The 22,277-nt window shown below is 43.6% G+C and overlaps 1 protein-coding gene and 1 long non-coding RNA gene across 3 annotated transcripts in view; one reads left to right on the forward strand and one right to left on the reverse strand.

Annotated features, from left to right (window-relative positions):
• Positions 1-13,798: 13,798 nt before the first annotated feature.
• On the reverse strand, positions 13,799-16,921 carry LOC115837312. The gene is made up of 2 exons (XR_004032361.1): positions 14,715-16,921; positions 13,799-14,473 (listed from the first exon to the last, which is right to left on the reverse strand). It is a non-coding gene; the product is annotated as an uncharacterized LOC115837312 (long non-coding RNA).
• LPP (LIM domain containing preferred translocation partner in lipoma) overlaps positions 16,737-22,277 on the forward strand; it is a 715,816-nt gene continuing 710,275 nt past the window's right edge. Inside the window, exon 1 of one of the 2 annotated variants that reach the window (XM_030822968.1) lies at positions 16,737-16,883. The gene's annotated coding sequence lies outside the window, so the exon portion shown is untranslated. Of the gene's footprint in view, positions 16,884-17,077; positions 17,119-22,277 lie in introns of those variants that run through there. The other variant, XM_030822969.1, reaches the window with a different exon arrangement.

Consider the following 22,277-nt stretch of genomic DNA (forward strand, 5'->3'; position numbering starts at 1 on the left):
CCTCTGCCTCCTGGGTTCAAGCAATTCTCCTGCCTCAGCCTCCCCAGTAGCTGGGACTACAGGCACACACCACCATCCCCAGCTGATTTTTTGTATTTTTAGTAGAGACTTCCCAGGCTCAAGCAATATTCTTACCTCTTTGTATTTTTAGTCTCAACTCCTGACCTTGTGATCCGCTTGCCTAGGTCTCCCAAATTGCTGGGATTACAGGCGTGAGCCACCATGTCCGGCCCCCCATTCTTAAGGTCTTAATTTTGGTTCCATTCTTGGTCCATAGAATATGTCTTAACTCAGTGTTTCTCAGACTTTAGTATGTGTAGGAATTACCAGGAAATCTGGTTAAAGTGCAGATCCTGATTCAGTAGGTCTAGGGAAGGCTGGAGATTTTGTCTTTTGTCTTCCTTCTTTTCTTTTCTTTCCTTTTCTTGCTTTCTTCCGATGGAGTTTCACTCTTATTCTCCAGGCTGGAGTGCAGTGGCATGATCTCAGCTCACTGCAGCCTCCCTCCACCTCCCCAGCTCAAGCAATTCTCCTGCCTCAGCCTCCCGAGTAGCTAGGATTACAGGTGCCTGCCACCATGCCTGGCTAATTTTTTTGTATTTTCAGTAGAGATGGTTTCACCATGTTGGCCAGGCTGGTCTTGAACTCCTGGCCTCAGGTGATCCGCCCACCTCAGCCTCCCAAAGTGCTGGGATTACAGGCATGAGCCACCGCGCCCAGACTGATATTTTGTATTTCTAACAAGCTTCCGGGGGATGCTCTTGCTACTGGTCCAGGGACCACAGTTTGAGAAGCAAGGCCTTAGAGTACTTTCTTTTTCAAACCTAATCTGTCTTTTTGTTGCTATCACACAAGCAAAACAAATTAACTTGTTCACAGCCTTTCTTCTGCAAATCTATATAGATATCCCTTTAATTACTTTTGGCAATTTATCATTGCTGGAAAAAGCTAAAACCACAGGAATTTTTATTCCTTTCTAGGTAAACGGTTTTTACCATCTGGATGCTTGGATGCTTAAAGGACTTGTTGCTATTTTTCTTTACTCCTGATGGGTATAAGTATGAATAGCTTTTCTCTGATTGTGTTTTGAATGCAGTGGACCTTTGGGCTTGCATACTTATGTAAAACTGCTGCTCAGGAGAGTCTCTTTAATTATGCCCTCAACCATTGTTTCCAAACAAGTATCCTGCTTTCTTCCTAAGGAGCTTCATTCTCAGGTTGGATCTCTGACCCCTGTCTTACATAGAACATTCTCTCTTTCTATTTAATCTCTTTGTGCTATCCTCTGTAAGCTAGAAGACATTCATTCTCAAGTTTACCCTCTATATTACAGACTCAATTTTCTCAGGTCATTTCTGCTTTTGGTTCTTTTCCCCAAAGTGAAAGTTAATTCTACTTTATTTTCCTACTAATTTTATTTTCCTAAAATACTTTTTTTCATTTTATTCATTTCCCATTTTAGTCTGAAATGTTGCCTGCTGTCTTTTCATGTCGAGCTTTCTTTTTATAATACATGTTTTTGTTTCAAAAGGCAATGCCTTTAAGCTTTTCGAGAAAGAATGCCAAAACATTCTTTATTATTTTCTTCTGGTTCCTCCAGCAAATCTTTTCTAGAAGGTTCTTCTCCCTTTGTGGCTCCAGGATGATGTTCTCTTTTCCCTTGTTCTGTAAGTGTAATGGACATTTCTCATTATTTGCTCATCTCAGCATCTGTATCACCTCCGCACACACCTTTCTATGTTTGGAGAATATTCCATTTTATGAAGCAAAGCTTGCCTTCCATATAGAAACTGAAAATACGAAAACTCACTTTCTTTTTTTTTTTTTTTTTTTTTTTGAGACGGAGTCTCGCTCTTTCACCCAGGCCGGACTGCAGTGGCGCGAACTCGGCTCACTGCAAGCTCCGCCTCCCAGGTTCACACCATTCTCCTGCCTCAGTCCCATGGAAAAACTCACTTTCTAAGTCTTCTTTGCAATTAGGATGCACACAGTAGGCACTGCCAGCCAGATGTGTATGTTCCAGGCATTGACTAACACAAGTGGTTCAAGGAAACAGAGCAGAACTGGCCACGTATAGTTTCCAGACGCAACATGACAGCTGTTTTACAGGCAGCACCCAGTGTTAGGGATGCTTGTGGTGCAAGAAATGTCCATAACCAGTAGTTGCTTTAAGAGTGTCACCACTGGACTAAATAGTTTCATTTCTGGTATAGAGATTCTGAACCTGTTCTTTCATGTCAAAGTAGACTCTAGAAACTACTCAATATCTTTTTAGTAAATTATTTCCCGCTTATGTTGTCAGAGTCCAATTCACTACTTAAAACTGAGAATCCTGCCTGACACAATCAATGCATTTTAAATAGACCCCACCGTGGTCTTATTTTCTGCTTACTTTTCTTCAAGTGAGTTATAATCTGCTACTTTGATACAGTAGACCTCTGATTCCACTCTATCTACTTAGGCCCTTGCCAAATCCATCCCCAGAGGAGAGCTGGATGTCATACTCCATTTTTGGCTCAATTCTTGGTGTCCTCGGGCTTTTTTCCTGTGCATGTCTGTTGGTTGGGGCTGAGATTTTCTAGCTCTGAAAAAGTAGAAATAAATGTCTAATGGTGAACGGGATAGCTAACCAGAACTCTGCTGGATACAGAGCTTGCCCAAAGGCCCAGAGTTTCTTCACTTATAAAATTAGAAGCCACATACATGTGCATATATGAAGGTTGACCCACAGGTGATAAGGCAGGCTAGGAGAGACTAGAGGCAAGAACTGAGCTCACACAAGGCCAGTCCCACTGTTTAGAACAACCATCCTGAGCACAGCTCTGAGCAGCCCATTGCTTGCTCAAGAATCCTCCGAGGACTTCAGTCCATATCCATGATCGATTGCCTGCTGCTCTGCCATACTCCAGTGCTTTCTCTGTTCCTTTCTTTGAATAATCTCCTCCCTCCTATGATCCAAATTTTGCCACTTCTGTTGCCTCCTTTCTCATAAGCTCATCTTTTCTTATTCTCCTCATGCTATGCTCAAACCATAATGAACTATTTTTCATTCTCTTAGTTTACAACAATCTTGAAATATAATTCTGTCTTTGCATGTGCTGTATACTTTGGCTAGAGCACTCCTCATTACCCTACACTTCTTCACCTAGTTAACACTTAAACTTCTTTCAGGTCTCATTTTACCTGTTGCTCCTTTCTGCAAATCTTCTCTGCCCTCCTGCTCCTCAAGACCTGTGTGCACTTCCAATGGGCTTCCATAACACTCTGGCTCATCCTTACCTTAACATAGATCACTCTACAATAACTGAATATATACATACTTGTTTATATTTGTTTTTACTTGTTTATAACCTGAACTAGTGTGCTACACTTTCTTGGCCATATCTTATTATATGTTGTTCGTGGTATTCAGTTATGTACCTGTTTTATAGTAGGTACTTAAAAATAATTGTGAAAGAATAAAAGAACAAAAAGAATTCTACTCCTCTGCACACCCATCACATTTTAAAATACAATAAGTATATACTTTATGTAAAGTATGTATATACAGCTTATTAGCCTCTTTTTTCTCGTAGAGTAGGATCCATGACTGCTTCAAGTCAAGTAAGTATCATGTTCAGGAGCTTCTGCATTAATAGGTACTCAAGAAAGTTTATTTGAAGAAGTTCTATGCTATAGGGTAACCAAAATGTCAATCACCCAAATTGGGTGACTTTTCAGAGTAAAAGTCAATGCTATTAATAATTAGCCTAAGAAGGCCATGTGCGGTGGCTCACACCTGTAATCCTAGCACTTTGGGAGGCTGAGGTGGGTGGATCACCAGAGGTTGGGAGTTCGAGACCAGCCTGACCAACATGGAGAAACCCCACCTCTACTAAAAATACAAAATTAGCCAGACGTGATGGCGCATGCCTGTAATCCCAACTACTCAGGAGGCTGAGGCAGGAGAATCACTTGAACCTAGGAGGCAGAGGTTGCGATGAGCCGAGATTGCGTCACTGCAATCCAGCCTGGGCAACAAGAGCGAAACTCCATTTCAAAATAAATAAATAAATAAATAAATAAATAAATAAATAAATAAAATTAGCCCGAGATGATAGTCATGATTTAGGATTGTCCAGGGCAACATGGATATACAGTGTCCTATTTAGATAGCAACACACCACTGCCAGATCATTAATAGTTGCTTTTTTGATTGTAAGATGGAAGGTGCTGGGCCAGGGGGAGTTTCTTGCATTACATTCACTAAAAGGTCAAACCGAGTATGAAAGATGATTATCTGATAGTCAAATATCAAGCAGTGAGTTAGTGACAGGCATAGATAAACTGCCCAGGATTCTTAATTCTCTTATTCTTCATCCCAATGAATGCTATTTGTCTTTTGATTAAGTGGGATGCATGCAATGGGAGACATTGAAATTTAGATTTTTTTTGAACTGTAATAATTAGTCATTATAACATAGAAACAAAATCAAATCTGTTTCTTCTTCTTACATCTGCCACAGCAATCAGACATAATCCTTTAATGTAATCAGAGGTAGGAATAAAATGTCAAAGCCTTGTGCTTTAAAGAATTTAATTGGAGATTCAGCCATGGTCCCAAAGCAGCAATCACTTTTCTTCCTTAAAGAAAAGCACTCAGAGCATTTAGACATTAGTTCAGTGATCCTCAATTTCGGAGCTTGGTGCTGGAAAGTTATCTATATTCTACTTGGGGAAATTAAGGCTCAATATATATTGAGTTTAGGTCAGTTTGTGGTTTAGTAGATCCATTCTTAATAGACTGACAAATTAAGCATCAAATAGACCAGAAAAGAACACTGGGGGTTCACTTTGAAAGCAGTGGGTGAAAAGATTGAGTGGGGATAGGAAAAGCAGTGTCAGGAATCACGAACTTCAACCAGAAATTCCATACATTTGCTTAGTGTTTACAGTTTGTAATATACTTTTACATTCATCGTTTTATCTGGTCCATGCCTAAAGATACAGAAGATGGGACAGGAATGAGGATCTTCATCCCATAGAAGGAAGAAAGAAAGAAAGAGAAAGAGAGAAAGGAAGGAAAAGAAAGAAAAGAAGAAAGAAAGAAAGAAAGAAAGAGAGAGAGAAAGGAAGGAAAAGAAGGAAAAGAAGAGAGAAAGAAAGAGAGAAAGAAAGAGAGAAAGGAAGGAAAAGAAAGAAAAGAAAGAAAGAAGAAAGAAAGAAGGAAGGAAGGAAGGAAGAAAGAAAGAAAGAAAGAGAAAAATGAATAAGGCTCAGGGAGAGGAAATGACTTATTCGGGATCATATGTTTATCACAGAGTTGGGACTAGAGCCCAGGTCTCTTACTTCCCAATCTGAGCATCCTCCCGGGGCTCAGTGATGTGGTTGAGGGCTTCATCTCAACCACATCTCCATGGGAAACCTAAAGAAATGTGACCAGTCCTACTTGGAACTTATAAATGCCACCCAAACCATTCAAGCTGCTTGTATTTCTGCTCAGGAAATCTTAAAGGGCTTCAATTCTTTCCTGCCTATTATGCCATGTGTCATAGGCAAAGAGAAAGTTTATAATAAACTCGTGTGCTAAAAGGAAGCTAGATCTTTTAGCCAGAGCCTTTTCAGTGCCTCAGCTTACAAGTGGTAGCCACCTGGGTGATCTGGAGCTAGAGCGAATCAGGATTGAGAGGTGAGATATTAAGGTAGTATGGTGTTCTGTGGGTTAGCCTGATAAATGAGGGAATACCATGTGCCTTAGTGGGACTTTGTAAGGTTCAAATGGAAGATGAAAATACTGGAAGCTTTTTGGTTTAAAAAATCATGTAAAAAAAAAAAAATCATGTACACCTGGCACGGTGGCTCACGCCTGTAATCTCAGCACTTTGGGAGGCTAAGGCCGGCAGATCACCTGAGGTCAGGAGTTCGAGACCAGCCTGGCCAACACATAGTGAAACCCCACCTCTGCTAAAAAAAATACAAAAATTAGCTGGGCGTGGTGATGCACATCTGTAATCTCAGCTACTTGGGAAGCTGAGGAAGGAGAATCACTTGAACCCAGGAGGTGCAGGTTGCAGTGAGCAACCGGGAGGTGGAGTTGGATATTGCACCACTGCACTCCAGCCTGTGCGACAGCGAAAAAAAAATCATGTTAGGGCCACAAATATGAATTAGTGCCCTACTATTCTCTATAGGTATCTATTTTTATTTCAGTTTGTTTATTTTAGCATTGTGCTAACATTGTATATTCAAACTACATTTGAGTTTTCCTTGTGAGCGTACGGTGGAGTCCACCCTACTGTAAGTGTTGATGATTGAAATAAAATCATGTGGACATTTTTGCTTAAAATTATCCTTGAAAAATACTTAGGATACAATCCCCTTTCCTCTAGCTTTGGGACTAATCACAGTTTATTGGTTGAGCACCAGAAGCAGCAACTGGCTTTTAACTGGGACCATGCTGAATAAAATATAGGTTTCTTTATTTATTTTATTATTATCTTTTGAGACACAGTCTCACTCTGTCACCCAGGCTGGAGTGCAGTGGCATGATCTCACTGTAACCTCTGCCTCCCGGGTTCGAGCGATTCACCTATCTCAGCCTCCTGAGTAGCCGGGATTACAGGCAACTGCCACCACGCCCAGCTAATTTTTGTATTTTTAGTAGAGACTGAGTTTCGCCATGTTGGCCTGGCTGGGCTCGAACTCTTGACCTCAAGTGATCCGTCTGCCTCAGCCTCCCAAAGTACTGAGATTACAGGTGTGAGCCACCACCCACAGGCCAAATATGGGTATCTTTAAACAGTAAAATCAACAAGGTAAGAGCACTCCATGAAAAGCAGGTAAAGATGTGAGAACTAGTGTGGGCCAGGAGGTTCAGGTCTTGCATCTCCACTCACAAGAATCCTGGTGGAGAGGATCACCATTTAAATTTAAATTGTTGCCTCTTGGGCCGGGAGCAGTGGCTCACCCCTCTTGTCCCAGCTCTTTGGGAGGCTGAGGCGGTTGAATAACTTGTGGTAAGGAGTTTGAGACTAGCGTGGCCAACCTGGTGAAATCCTGTCTGTACTAAAAATACACAAAAAATTAGCCAAGCGTTGCACACGCCTGTAATCCTAGCTACTCGGCAGGCTGATGTGGGAGGATCACTTGAAACTGGGAGGCAGATGTTGCAGTGAGCTGAGATTGTGCCACTGCACTCCAGCCTCCATGACAGAGCAAGACTCTATTTCATAAATAAAGAAATAAAATTGTTGCCTCTCTTCTCTCCCTACCCATACATTGAATTTTGTGGGTAGAATCAGCCAGACTTGACCAGTGATTGGAATGAGGAGTTAGGGAGAGGGAAGTCAAGAATGACCACAGGTTGTGAGCATCCTCCTCACAAGAAGGCTGGGGTACCATGAATGGAGACAGGGAAGTGGGGAGAAGGCAGAGCCCAGGTGAATTCAATTTTGAGCCATGTTGAGTTTGATGATTCTCAAATAAAGACTGGTTAACCTGTAAAAGTCTGCTAATTTTAGTCCTCAAACTCAAAAGCAAAAATGTGAAAATTTTCTATAATTGGCAGTATGCAATTAAAATTAAGTTTATTCTGCAAAGTAAAAGAAACCTAGTCTCCTTCAATTTAAGGTCTATTCCATCCCTGGGAATGCACTAACACAGACTGTCTTAGCTAGTTGGGTGAAAAAAGAGCCAAGGTCTAGAAATACAGGTAAAGGTCTAATTAAATATTTCAAAATAATATTCCACCACAAACCATCTGGCATAGATTGCTGAGAAGATTCAAGGTCAAACAAAAGGGATCGCATCTTCCCAAATATGTGTTTGCTTTTTTGTCTTAAAGAAGCTGTATTGTCTGTCTTATTACAGACACATTGGAAAATTTAAAAGTGACACATTTATTGTAAGAAAATCAGAAAATTTAGATAAGGAAAAAGAATAAATAATTCTACCACTTTAAAACAATCACTTTTATAACATTAAGCATACCCTTTCAAATCCTTTAGAAAATTACATCTATGCTTTTTCTCCCACTTTAAAATATCATGTAACCAAAAGAAATGAAAATATATGTCCACATAGAAATATGTACCTGAATGGTCACAGGAGCATCATTCATTTTAGCCCCTAAACAGAAATAAGCCAAATGTTCAGCAACTGATGAATGAGTAAAGACAATATGGTATATCCATATAATTGAATATTATTTGGCCATTAAAAGGAAAAAAGTATTAATACATTATGCTCCAACATTAATGAACCTTGAAAACATGGTAAGTGGAATAAATCAGATGCAAAAGTTCACACATTCTTTGATTCCATTTATATGAAATGTCCAGAAAAAGCAAATCTTATAGAGACACAAAGTAGACTAGTAGATATTTGGGTCTGAAGATAAGAATAGGCAATGACTATAAATGGGTGCAAGGTTTCATTTTGGGGTGATGGAACTGCTCTAATATTAGAATGCAGTGATGGTTATACAATTCCATAAATTTACTAAATTTACTAAAAACCACTTCTGCCTAAAGTGAATGAATTTTATGGTATGCAGATTATACCTCAATTAAACTGTGTATATATACATGTATATATAGAAGATATATATATAAAATATATGTATATATAGAAGATGTATATATATATATAATATATGTATATATAAAGAGATTTATATAGATATATATCATGGACTTCTTTCTATTCATCTAAAACTGACCTAATATCTGCTGTGATGCCTAGGGAGTCAGCGAGACTGTGGATTGCAACCATGAATGAGGCAAAGCACATCCTGAAGTCTATTCCAGGTACCGAGCTCATCAAGAACTGGCAGACCTTCTTCAGCTCCATGCAACTCTCTAAAGGAACTAGTGAGGCCACTACATGAGACCTTGCTGCATACATCAAACCCTTGGACATTATCCTTTACCTCCTGCTTCTGTTGTTGTGTGAAGACAAAAATGTTCATGCCATGTTTGTGTTTCCCCAGTGGGTCCTCGGTTGTGTCTCCAGGATCATCGTTGCCTGCCCCATCACCATCAAAGGAGCCTCTCAGCTGCAGTGGTGGATCCAGCCCATCCAGTGGTCCACCTGGGAGGTCTCGGCCAAGCCATCTCAACACACTCCTCTGCTTGGAATTGGTATTATGTATTATCTTTGTTTTAGGATGTAGGGTAGGAACTGAGTCTATTAATGTTTTTCTCAACACTGTATTTCCAGGCCTAATAAGGCTAGTAGGTGCAATAATAACCTGTTGTTAGAGCAAAAAAGATGGCATAAACTGTCTCCCTTGTTGTTTGAGCCTCTTTGAAACTTTTCATTGGTAGTGAACACAAAAAGGATTAAAGCTCTAGCTACCAACATCTCTGCTACAAGAGACTGGCCCCCACTGTGAGAGTGCTCTGCCTGATCTCTGAAGATTCACAGGCTTCCAGGCATGATCAGGCACGATTCCAGGCAGACCCAGGCATGATTAGGACTCTTCTAAGTCCTGCACTTACCTGAGGTCAAAAGCCGTTAGATTGGTACAGGTGGCCGAGTTGGGATACACCAAAATACATTCAGACAATCCAATCCTGTGATCTGGCAAAATGCAAATAGTGATAACACTTTAGCCACTTACTAAAAACTGGGTAAAATTGCGCAGAAACCCAGGGGACAGATACAAATATCATTTGTCCATATTGATTTGATTCCTGTAAGCTAATGAAGAAATTAGCTTGTGACATCAAAGACCTAGTACTCAATAAAAAGAGAAAACATTCATTTGGGAAGTCTGATGATACATTCTTTTCATTTTACATTCGCTTTCTTCCTCCATTCTACAATGAGATGTGAAGAAGAGAGAGTAAGCAAACCTTTTATAATCTGTTTTATTGATTTTATTTTATTTTTTTTGAGAGGGAGTCTCACTCTGTCCCCCAGGCTGGCACGATCTTGGCTCACTGCAACATCCGCCCACTGGGTTCAAGTGATTCTCCTGCCTCAGCCTCCGGAGTAGCTGGGATTACAGGTGCCCACCACCACACCTGGCCAATTTTTATATTTTAGTAGAGACGGGGTTTCAACTTGTTGGCCAGGCTGGTCTTGACCTCTTGACCTCAAGTGATCTGCCCGCCTCGGCCTCCCAAAGTGCTGGGATTACAGGTGTGAGCCACCACGCCCAGTCTGTAAACTGTTTTATTATCTTTAGTGTTGCATTTACTACAAGTCTGCATTACTATTTACCATATTAAGTTTTTAACTTCTTTTCAAAAGGCTGATGCTCACTGGGCCGAGCTAGAGTCACTGTCACCCAGAGGCCTGGTTTGTACATGACAGTGGTACTATAATCTTGGAAAAGACCTATGTTCAACTATAGAAGAGGATACATAAAATACTGTCACTTATGCTTAGTTATTTCTGAAAAAAGATGCCCTTAGGTATCTTTTTAAATTTTGTTTAAATAAAGTTGCAAAATAACCATGACTTTAATTTCATGTCTATTCTAATAGCAGAACGATGTTATCAGAAAATTTATACAATTTATGTGTGGTAATCATAGAAGGCCTAGAAAGTGCACACACAGCACATTGTAACAAATGACTAATATTAGTCCTGTCTCTTCCCCTTGCCCCTCCTGATGCCTGCTCAGAGTCATGGTCTAAAGAAACATGACCAATCTCCCAGAGAGACAGCCTCAATTGTGTGGCTTTTCTATCCACATTGAGTGAAGGAGTGATTCACTCATTCACTCACTCACTGGATAACATTTGGTTATAAGTGCCAGGTACTGCCTTGGCTGCTGGGGAAGAGAAATGAACAAGACACGAAGACTATTATAAAGAATCCTATATTTGCATGGAGGAGATCAAATACACTGATGAAAAATTGTAATGCATTGGGATAATGAAATGGGTATCTTTTTGAGAAAATAGAGAAGTTATTTTCGTATTAATGGAGGGAGTTTGGAAGGAATGGGCAATGGGGTAGAGATTCCATGAGAGGGGGTTGGCTGGACACGTAGAATCTGCAGTTTCAGAGATGGCCCTGGAAAGTCTTTTAGGTTCAAGAGGAGAAAACTAAACGTGCAAAAGCCCAGAGGCAGGAAGTAAAGGAAGTGGTGTGTGTGTGTGTGTGTGTGTGCGTATGTGTGTGTGGTGGAGGAGGGGATGTTGGAGGTACAACTTATAGTTGGAAAAGGCCATCAGGATTTGATCATAAAATGAGGAAGGGGAAGCTGCAGGGTATGATCTTAATTTGGTTGATATTATTGAACCCTATCAGTCCATTATGACACAGCTAATAAAGACATACTCAAGACTGGGAAATTTATAAAGGAAAAAAGTTTAATTGACTCACAGTTCAGCATGGCTGGGAGGCCTCAGGAAACTTACAATCATGGCAGAAGGGGAAGCAAACATGTCCTTCTTCATGTGGCAACAAGAGGCAGAAGAATGAGTGCCCAGTGAAGGGGAAAGACCCTTATAAAACCATCAGATCTCATGAGAACTAACTCACTATCACGAGAACGGGAGTGGGGAAACTGCCCCCATGATTCAATTATCTCCACCTGGTTGCCCCTGTGACATGTGTAGATTATGGGAACTGTAATTCAAGATGAGATTTGGGTGGGGACACAGCCAAACCTATCAGGAACGTTTACAAGATTTGTGGTATGACATAGCATACTATGCTTCTGGAATATGAATTTGGTCACAGGGTAGAATGTAACATCAAACTGAAAAACTGGGAGTGTTAGAGACCACCAAATCTAAGAACCCAACTGAATAGATAAAGAAACAGAATAGAGAGGAAGTGACTTGCCAAAAGGCTGCACAGTAATTTAGGGTAAGGCAAGGACCATAAACATTTCTCTCTTGTGTCCCTCTCTGTGCTAGTTTGTTTGTTTGTTTGTTTGTTTTGAGACAGAGTCTTGCTCTGTCAACCAGGCTAGAGTGCATTTGGTTGTAAGTGCCAGGTACTGCCTTGGCTGCTGGGGAAGAGAAATGAACAAGACATGAAGACTACTATAAAAAATCCTATATTTGCATGGAGGAGATCAAACACACTGATGAAAAATCAGTGATCTTCGTTCACTGGAACCACCACCTCCCGGGTTCAAGTGATACTTGTGCCCCAACCTCCTGAGTAGGTGGGATTATAGACATGTATCACCATGCCTGGCTAATTTTTGTATTTTTAGTAGAGATGAGGTTTCACATGTTGGCCAAGCTGGTCTCAAACTCCCAACCTCAGGTGATCCGCTTGCCTCGGCCTCCCAAAGTGCTGGGATTACGGGCGTGAGCCACTGCGCCCGCCCCCCACGCTAGTCTGGATTGCTGCTTCCAAATGCCTGGGCTCCTCTCGTTGGTCTGCTTGCATTCAGGCCCCATCACTTGAAGTTATCAGAAAGAGAAGGCTGAGGGCAAAGGGAAGATGTGCAAACAGAGATAAGCAGGGAGAGGTAAGATGTGCTTGGAAAACTACTAGAAGGAGGGTGGAGGGTGGGGGGCACGTAAAGGCCTGGAAGAAATGAGGCTGAAGGGACAAGTAGGTGCCAAATTATGAAAGTCCGTGCAAACCATACTAGAGGCATTTGGCTTGATAGGTTTTAGGCTCTCAGAGGCAACAGCAGATACGTATTTATCTTCTATCACCCATGGCCCTCTTATTCTTATTATTTTTCTAATAGCCTCTTCAGAACTTTTCCTCCTGGTCAGCTGTAGGAGATCATAAGTTCCCTACGCTGGAGTGTTCAAACTGAGAGCAGATGGTCACTCAACAGTGGGTGAGCGAGGTGCCAGGTTGCCAGGGATCAGCGTGGAATCTTAGCTTACCTACCCTCAGCTGAGTAAGAGCTTACTCAGCTTGGGGCTGGGCTTAGTGGCTCACGCCTGTAATCTCAGCACTTTGGGAGGCTGAGGAGGGCGGATCACGAGGTCAGAAGATCGAGACCATCCTGGCTAACCTGGTGAAACCCTGTCTCTACTAAAAATACAAAAAAAAAAAAAAAAAAAAAATTAGCCAGGCGTGGTGGCAGGTGCCTGTAGTCCCAGATACTAGGGAGGCTGAAGCAGGAGAATGGGAGAATGGTGTGAACCCAGGAGGCGGAGCTTGCAGTGAGCAGAGATCTCGTCACTGAACTCCAGCCTGGGCGACAGAATGAGACTCTGTCTCAAAAAAAAAAAAAAAAAAAAAAAGAGCTTACTCAGCTCTTAACACACAGCTAGTACTTAAACTCCCTGAGCTTTAGTTTCTTCATGAATAAAATAAAAAAATAATAATGCCAACCTCAGAAGGGGTCTTGTGAGAGTTAAGTGAATTGTATATGAAAATTCCTTAAAATATTGCCCAGCACTCCAAAATAAGGACTGGCATCAGCTACACAAAGACCATGTGTACAGGACTGTAATGGACGCAAACGAAAGGCAGGACCCAAGCTCAGCTTGCCTAAAAGTCTTTTATGCCATTACTGAACCCATGAAAATGCTGCTGGTAGCCTTTAGGCCACCAGTGTGCTATCCTTGGACCAAATGACCCCACACTACACGTGAAATTCTGTGCTTTTTTTTTTAGCCTCTGAATTGGTAAACCAGTATTTTCCTACCACTGAGTGCAAATTCATACAACCTTCCCATTTCGTGCAAGCCCCTGCACATAGAAAGTTGTAACAGGAGGTTGAGAAAAGCAAGAGTACGAAAGAAACCAGAACAGTCAATGGGAATGAGGCTTTTGGTAGGGTTAGCACTGACGACAACACTGTTTGTGGTTCACTAAGCATCCAGATTATGACTTGGGTGGTTATACTCCTGGGAAGTTCCTCATGAGTCAAAATTACCTTTTGTAGTTAACTTTATATGATGTTCATGCTAACACCATGCTCACCATGCTCACCTGAGCAATTCATAAACATTTCAGGAGGAGAAACATAGTGATCTTCCCCAACACACCCATACAACGGTTTCAACATAATTAGTAGCATTTCTGGATCCAGCATAGAAATCTCATAATGTATACGATGGAAGAAATGAACAACTCTAATTACACCTTATTAAATCTTAATCCTCATTAGGACCCTATTATTCTTTACAAGTGGGTTGCTGAAGGAAAAGAAAAAGGAAATGCTGGTCAAGTCCCATTATATTCCATGAGGATTGAGATAATCCATTTTTACTTCATGTAACACTGGAATTCTTTTCATACTAAACAGTAGTACTCAGAATGTGAGTATGCTGAAATGTTTGAGTGAATAGATTGTGTTTTGATAGAGATCTGACCTTTTCAAAACCCCAGAAAAAAATCTCATCAAGAGCCCGTTATCTCCTATTTCAAACTATGTTAGTTGCAAAGCAATAAATTCTTTATTATTCTGTGGAATGGGTGGTTATTCTCGACCTTACCTGTTACTGTAAGGTATACATATACACATATGTGTGTATATGTGTGTGTATATACATACACATATATGTGTATATACATACAAATATATACGAAGGCAGTATATATATGTATACTATATATACATATTATATATATGTATACTATATATACATATTGTATATATGTATGCTATATATACATATTATGTATATATGTATACTATATATAATATGTATATATGTATATATACATAATACATATACATATTATGTATATATACTATATATACATAATATGTATACTATATACATATACTATATATACATATATGTGTATATATAGTATACATATATATACATGTATATATAGTATACTATATATACACATATATGTGTATATATGTATACTATATATACATATATATGCATATATATATATATATTTTTTTTTTGACAAGAGTCTTGCTCTGTCCCCCAGGCTGGAGTGCAGTGGCACAATCTCGGCTCACTAAAACCTTTGCCTGCCGGGTTCAAGCAATTCTCCTGCCTCAGCTTCCGGAATACCTGGGATTATAGGCGCTCGCCACCACGCCCAGCTAATTTTTTGTATTTTTAGTATTTTTAGTAGGGACGGGGTTTTGCCATGTTGGCCAGGCTGGCTTGAGCTCCTGACCTCAGGTGATTTGCCCGCCTTGGCGTCCCAAAGTGCTGGGATCACAGCTGTAAGCCACCGCGCCTAGCCATGTTCATATTTTTGTATGTGTACATTAGATAGTTGAGAGGAACACAGAGGTTAAGTAGTCCTACCCCTGAAATGTCTGAATTCAAACACTTATTAAGCACAAGGAAGGTGCTTAATAAATCCAATAACATGTGTTTTTACATTATTTCCTTAATTCCTGGTCAAAAGAATCCCACTAAAATCCATCCTCAGAAGAACCAGTTTTTGGAGTTTTTATGAATCTCATGGTGTACTCTCAACAGTTATGAATGGAATTAGGTCCTGCTAGAGGTCAGGGCCAGGTATGGAAAGATCAAGGGATTAGCCAGGAGACCTGGATGGGAGGAGGGGAAGACAGGTGCTTGGTCAGTCAGTTATTTTGTGTTGGGCGAGTAAAGTTTCTTAAGTTTTTGCCTGAAGTGTAAAGGCGGGACTACGCTTTGTCCTATCTAACTCACCTGAAGATGCAATAGCCGGCTGAGAGACTGCTTTCATTATGTGCTAACGTGAGGGATTATTTTAGATATTAATAGGAGAGAAGTGCAAGGAAAGGAAGTCTCAGGGTATGGAGTGCTTTCCAGGCCATGGCTGCTGAACGTCATAATCCCCTAACACAGTAAGTGCTAGTTCTCATCGCCGTTCACCCTTACAGATGTCAGAGAGGAAAGAAAAATCCAACTCAAAACTTCCAATGACAGGCTTGTCTGTATTCAAACCAGTTCATCTCGTTTGCAGACTTTTTTGAAGCTATAAGCACAGAGCAAGCTTTCTGGGCGGGGCTCAGAAGTAAACGTTAAACTCCAGGGATTCATTTATTTGAGCACAGGACAGAGGAAGTTGCCCTGAAGCAACTGATTGTCATTGATATTCAGGGCTCACTGTCAACCACGACCTTCCAGGAACTGGCTCTGAGCCAAGAGCGGTAGAAATCACTGGGTGGTCCGCGCAGCCCGCGGACATCTAACCTGCTTCAAGGCTCAGGGCTAAAAGGGAGCCAGGGCCCTTGCTGGAGGCGGGAACCCAAGTGGGAGGCACAGCGCCTGGGCCCGCTCCTCGATCTGTTGAGTGACGACCCTGTACAAGTCATTTCTCTTCCGAGAGCTTCAGTTTCCTCACGTGCCAAGCGGACGGGTTGGAAGTTGGTCTTTGCCAGCTCTGACACCTTGTAAGTTTTGAGTCTTGCTGGGAATCCAGGGCGGGGCTCACGGGGACAATCTTGGAAGGGGTTTTCATGGCTGGAGCTCTTCCATTCAAGCTCAGTGCCCTAATTTGACGCCTTAATAGTAGACGCACGCTTTTCCATCTTCCAGGAGCCCCCTGACGCGGCCGCTTCCTCCTACGTCTCCTTCCTCTTCCTCTAGCAGGGGCAAAGTCTCCACATCTCCCTCTTTCCCTTCCTCCTTTGCAAGCTCCCTGCATTCCCGCGTCTCCTCCTCTTCCTCCCAGGAAATGCAATGCCCTCAGTGCGCCCACCTTTTGGCAAAGCCACTGCCGGCTGCGGGTTTCCCCTCCCCCGCCAGGCGAGCTCTGCGCGGCGGCTCCGCGGGCACACGCCTTCCCATACCTTACATGGACAAATGCGTGCAGGCAAAGTCAGGAATTCAGGCCCCTGACGTCAGCCTCCAGCGCTCAGGGCACCGCACGGGAGACCAAGGGGAGGGGGTGGGGACGGTGGGGAGGAAGGAGGGGGAAAGGCACCAACCAGCAGCCGCTCCAGCCCTGCCGAAGTTTCACTTTTTGTCTGTGGGTTCGTTCCCGGGTCCCGCGCGAGCTTTCCCGGGATAAGTAGCTTTAGCGACCAGGGAACAGCCGGGCGCTGCAAGGTAAGGGCTCGCTGCACGGCCCGGGGCGCGGGGCGCGCGGCGCGGGGCGCTGGGCGCGGGCGGCGCGCTCGAGGAGGCCAGTGTGGGGCGCGGGGCCGGGCCTGTCCGGGGCTGGGGACAATGGGAGGGGGAGTGCCCGGGCACCTCCTCCTCTGCCTCTGCCTCCGCCTCCAGCCGCCGCCGCCGCCGCCGCCGCCGCCGCCACCGCCGCTGCCCCGGCTGCCTCCTCCCTGAGGTATTGTTGCAAATCCTTCCTTCCCCTCACCCTCCGCCCGCCGGCGCCTCGGGAACCCCCAGCCCTCCCCCGGCGCAAGCGCCTCCGGGGTGGCAGGAGCGCGGGGCGCGCGCCCTGCTCTGGCCTGGCCCGCTGTGCGGAAGTGCCGGCCGCGGCCCAATCACGGGGTGCACGCCATGGGGGAGGGGGACCTAGAGTTTTTCCGAAAGCGTCGACCCCAGGCTAGGCGGGGTTGGAGGCTTGCGCGCCCCCTGCCCGGACTTTTCTGGGCGCCCAGGGGGCGGGGCCACGCCCATCCGCTTAGAGCTTTCGCGGAATCACGGTTGTCACAGCGGAAAGGGCCTAGACCCAGTCCTCCAAGTCCTCCCATTTTACAGTTGGGGCAGCTGAGGCCCAGAGAGAAGGAGGGTCGCCCGGAAGTTATTTACTAGAGGCCAAACCATAATTCAAATAGTTGGCTCCGGACTTCAGTTCCCTTTCTCTAAGCATTTCTCTAACACCCTGTGTGTGGCAGACACTGTGCTTGGTGTCTTGGACGTTGCCCTCAAGGAACTCAGTTGAACCTAGGAGTCAAACCTGGCCTAAGGTAGAAAATGCTAAGTGCGGGAACAAAGGCATGGACAAAATTAAAGGAAGTTGCAGGCAAGGGGTTTGATTTTCTGGTCCCTGGGACGGCCTTTTGGAGAGTCCTGAACTGAATGGGGTTTTTGAAGGTTGAGGAGTTTCCTGAAGCCAGCTAGCGGCTTGGAGGAAGACATCTCTTCGAGGGAACCGTGGGCCAGAGAAGACTAAGTAGTGTGGGAAATGGAGATGAAAGTATAAATATTCTTTAGTTGGAGGCAAGGGGTTGGGGATGGGGGAGGTTGTGATACGAGATGAGCTAATCAGTGGAATTGTGCCTGGGTGCTTGGACAGGGCAGAGTCTTTGGAACCTCGGAGTCGTAGGAGAACTGAGAAATCTCTCTGGCTTCCATTCTCTTAGAAGGGATCCACTGCTTTCCCTCCCCCAACACGAAAAAACTAGCGAGAACTCAGGGTCTTCTCTGGGGCTTTTGCTAGTACCAAACTCACTTAACTGTGTTTCCAGTCCCCTTTCTCTTTCCATTCCTTCCCCTTTTTCTAAATGTCTTGCCTCTCCTGTAAAATTCACTGTCACTAAGGTGTTAATGACTTAATGGCTTACCTTTCCCTGCACACGTGCATTTTAAGAAAGCCTAAAGTGAAGAAAGGGAAAGTGTGGATAGGCACCTTTAGAAAGCATCTAGCTCCCTCTTCCATCCTCCCCCTTCCTCAACTCTTATAGATAGAAGAATAGGTAAAGGTCCACAAAGGTGGGTGCTAGACCTAGAGCCTGTGGTCAATAATGGTGGACAGTGGGGGACTAGGACACCCAATAGGGTTTTCTCCACTTCGTCACCAGTTTTTCTGCCTGCACAGCTCCTGCCAGCACCAGGGGGCAGTTAAAGGAAAAAGTGTGTGGGCCAGGCACGGTGGCTCACACCTGTAATCCCAGCACTTTGGGAGGCCAAGGCGGGCGGATTGCCTGAGCTCAGGAGTTAGAAACCAGCCTGGGCAACATGGCAAAACCCTGTCTCTACTAAAAATACAAAAAATGAGCTGGGCGTGGTGGTGGGGGCGTGTAGTCCCAGCTACTCGGGAGGCTGAGGCAGGAGAATCGCTTGAACCCGGGAGGCGAAGATTGCAGTGAGTTGAGATCACACCACTGCACTCTAGCCTGGGCGACAGAGGGAGACTCCCTCTCAGAAAAACAAACAACAACAACAACAACAAACAAAGGAGAGTGTGTATTTTTGCATTTAATTTCTGCGGTGCAGCCCCCAACCCCAACACCCAAAACTTTATAGTCTAGAATGTAGGCTCCAGAGGGGATTACCTAATCTGAATGGGAGGGATAAAAGCCTGGGGTCTTAGGGTTAGGCAGTCCCCCCAGAGGCAGGCTCTCTGTAAGCAGCGTGGGTCTAGAGTTGGTTTTGAGTGTACGCAGAGGGAGGAGAAGCTGAACTGATGAGCTGATTACTATGGCTGGGACTTGAGTAGGACCTTTCTTAGAGTGACACATTCTGGTGAAGACAGTTCCAGGAAATGATGGACTGGAGAGGAAACTTGGTTATAAAGGGCCTTAAAAATGCCAGGCTAAGGAGTTTGGATATATCTTAAAGTCATCATTTGAGGGTTTTGAGCAGGCTGAGACATGATTTAGAGGGGAGGTACTGGCATTGGGAAGCCTCCTGCTGCCCAATTCCAATGAGAGAGGTAATAATTTGGCCTAAGAATATTATTGGCTGGGCGCGATGGCTGAAGCCTGTAATCCCAGCACTTTGGGAGGCTCGAGGCAGGTGGATCACCTGAGGTCAGGAGTTTAAGACCAGCCTGGCCAACATCGTGAAACCCCGTCTCTACTAAAAATACAAAAATTAGCTGGGCGTGGTGGCATGTGCCTGTAGTACCAGCTGCTTGGTAGGCTGAGGCAGGAGAATCTCTTGAACCTGGGAGGAGGAGGTTGCAGTGAGCCAAGATTGCACCATTGCACTCCAGCCTGGGTGACAGAGTGAGACTCTATTTCCCCTGCCACGCCCCCCCAAGAAAAATAATATTATCCATTGGTTCTTGTTCATTTACTTGACATAGGTTACTGAATACCTATTATGTGCCATTTACAAATATGAAAATTTTGTAGCAGGTTCCTGTAGTTGATTGAGACAAATAAGTTGTATCGAATCAATTCTAAAACACACTTTTTTCACATTTTAATATCACTGAAATGTGGTTGTCTTGTTACAATGTACCATAGTTGTGCAGTTGTTTTTCATCCTAAGTTGGTAATGGCACATCTTATAGTTGATGGCTTAAATTTGATAAAATTGTTAATCATGTCCTTTATGAATGTACAGTGCTTTGCGCTTTATAAAACACTTTCCAATCAGATATTCCATTTGAATCTCAAAAGTCCCCTGAGAATGAGGCCTACTGCTGCTCTCACCTTTATTTTAACCCTTGCCCAAGGTCATATAGCTAATTAGAGATGTGCTCAAAATTACAACCCAGAACTTTTGCTTCTTGGTGATGACATGTGACTTTACCCTGCTGTGGAGCCAGTCTGGGTTAATTGGGAATGGGGCAAGAGTTAGATTGGATTTGATTTCAGAACTATGCTGAAGATGCTGGAATGATGGGGATTTTGTACACGGGCAGAGTGTAACTCATGAGAACTGTGTAGCCCCCTTAGTGCAGATATTTGCTGCATTAAACAGAAAAAAGACAGGGAGATAGAAAATGGCAGGTAGCATAGTAAATCCAGGGGTTGGAGCCTGCTTACGGTGAACCAGAAACTGGCTACGCCCTGAGCGTACAAAGATGAGGTGTGCATGGTCCCTGCCTTTGAGAAGCACACAAGTGTCTGGTGTGTATGAGGGGGAGGGAAAAAGGTGGAGTGGGGCATGTCCGTGTATTAAGTGCTTTTACAGGGTAAGTTTTGGCTGCTCTTCACCGAGAAGGCTCACCCTCAGGGAAGCCATTATAGAGAGGGGGGTGTCTGAGCTGAACCTCTAGGAATGAGTAGGAGTTGTCCAGATGGAAGAAGGACAGGTGAGAGAAGGACCTATTAGCAAGACAGTAGCAGATGCAGAAGCAGGGAGAAGCTGCTTTATTCTCCAGGCTGTGTTTTGAAAGGCCAGCCACGAAGAGGACCATGGAAAATGGAGAAAGAAGAGGGCCTTTACTTTTTAGTAAGTAAGGTTTAAATTAATCTCGATAGGAGCCGTTAAGTGGTTCTGTAGAGATTCACAGGAGAATAAGGCTGGGCAGGGTCTCCAGAGTCATCTCTGTGGGAGTAGTTATTTGGATGGTAATGCAGGAGGCACAGTACCACTTTTAGTCTGAGTGAACCTGGGACTTTGACCCTGGGCCGCAATTAGAGGCTCCAAGCTGAGTATGTTCATTGGTGGGTGAGACTTTTCCTGGAATCTGGCTTTGGAGGGCTGTGCTTTGCTAGAAGAAACTTAGTAGAGGTGAGGAAGTGGGAGATATAATCATGTTGCCGCATGCAGGAAGCTAGTATCTGGGTGAAAATCTGTTGGCTTCAGGGAGCATATGAGGTGGAGAACCTGAGGGCAAGGGGAAGGGTGGAAGGATTTCAAGTGTGTTGTGGAAGTCTGCTGTGGGCTGCCTGGAGGCTTGGAGAAAAAGGCCGGTGCATTCTAAATGTTGGTCACATCAGTGAGATTGGTAGGTGGATAGGTAGCGATAGGTAGCTGTAGGTAGCTGTAGGGATTAATGTTTGGAAGCAGGTAAACCACAGAGTTGAGGCTAGAAAATGTTTACTTTCCTATCATTCTTTTTTAATAGTAATATAATTTTGAAATATTTCCAAATGCTTACCACCTGTTATGTAATTATCATATTGATGCATTAAAGTAGGTTTTTTGATCACCAGTCTCATTTTGCAGATGAGAAAATGAATTTGGTGAAATAAGGTTACACAACTACCAGGAGACATTCAAACTTCTGCCTGATTTTATAGCCTCTTCACCACTCTTTTCTATGCCCACATGCATGAAAAGCTCAAATCGACATTGCTTGTCTGTGTTCTTCCCTGGAATTTAATTCAGCTCACATTCATGGGGCCCTAGTGGGGTCACAATTGAGGATTCACATGGACAAACGGGCTTCTCGGTCCCACACTGGTGCTGTTCTAGCCCCTTTTTCTCTCTTAAGATGCTATCTTGGGTGTCGTCTCTCCCCAAACCTAACTGGAAAGGACTAAGCCTCTAGCAAATCATCTGCCTCTTTCAACAGAGCTGCCCTCCCCAGTCCCTTGCTATGATAAGGATGTGATTTATCCTTGTAGAGAGACAGTTAGGGTAATAAAGTAACAGAGTGGGGAAGTGATAGTCTTGAACTCAGTCATTACCTTTGATCTTATGGCTCCTGTAACAGTGCTATATGTTGTCTGGTGCTGAACCATATAGCTTCTGCATTCTCTCGGAAAGCTTTCTGGCTGAGGGCTCTGAGGGAACACCTCCAATCCTTCCTATCACCTACCTGAGTCACGTGGGTCATCTACATTTTGGCCACTTACAGATAAAGGCATTAACAATCTGTTTATTGTGTTGTGAGAGGAGACAGACCCTAGGATGTTC

The sequence above is a fragment of the Nomascus leucogenys genome, chromosome 11 (genome assembly GCF_006542625.1).
Source record: "Nomascus leucogenys isolate Asia chromosome 11, Asia_NLE_v1, whole genome shotgun sequence".
Taxonomy (NCBI): Eukaryota; Metazoa; Chordata; class Mammalia; order Primates; family Hylobatidae; genus Nomascus; species Nomascus leucogenys.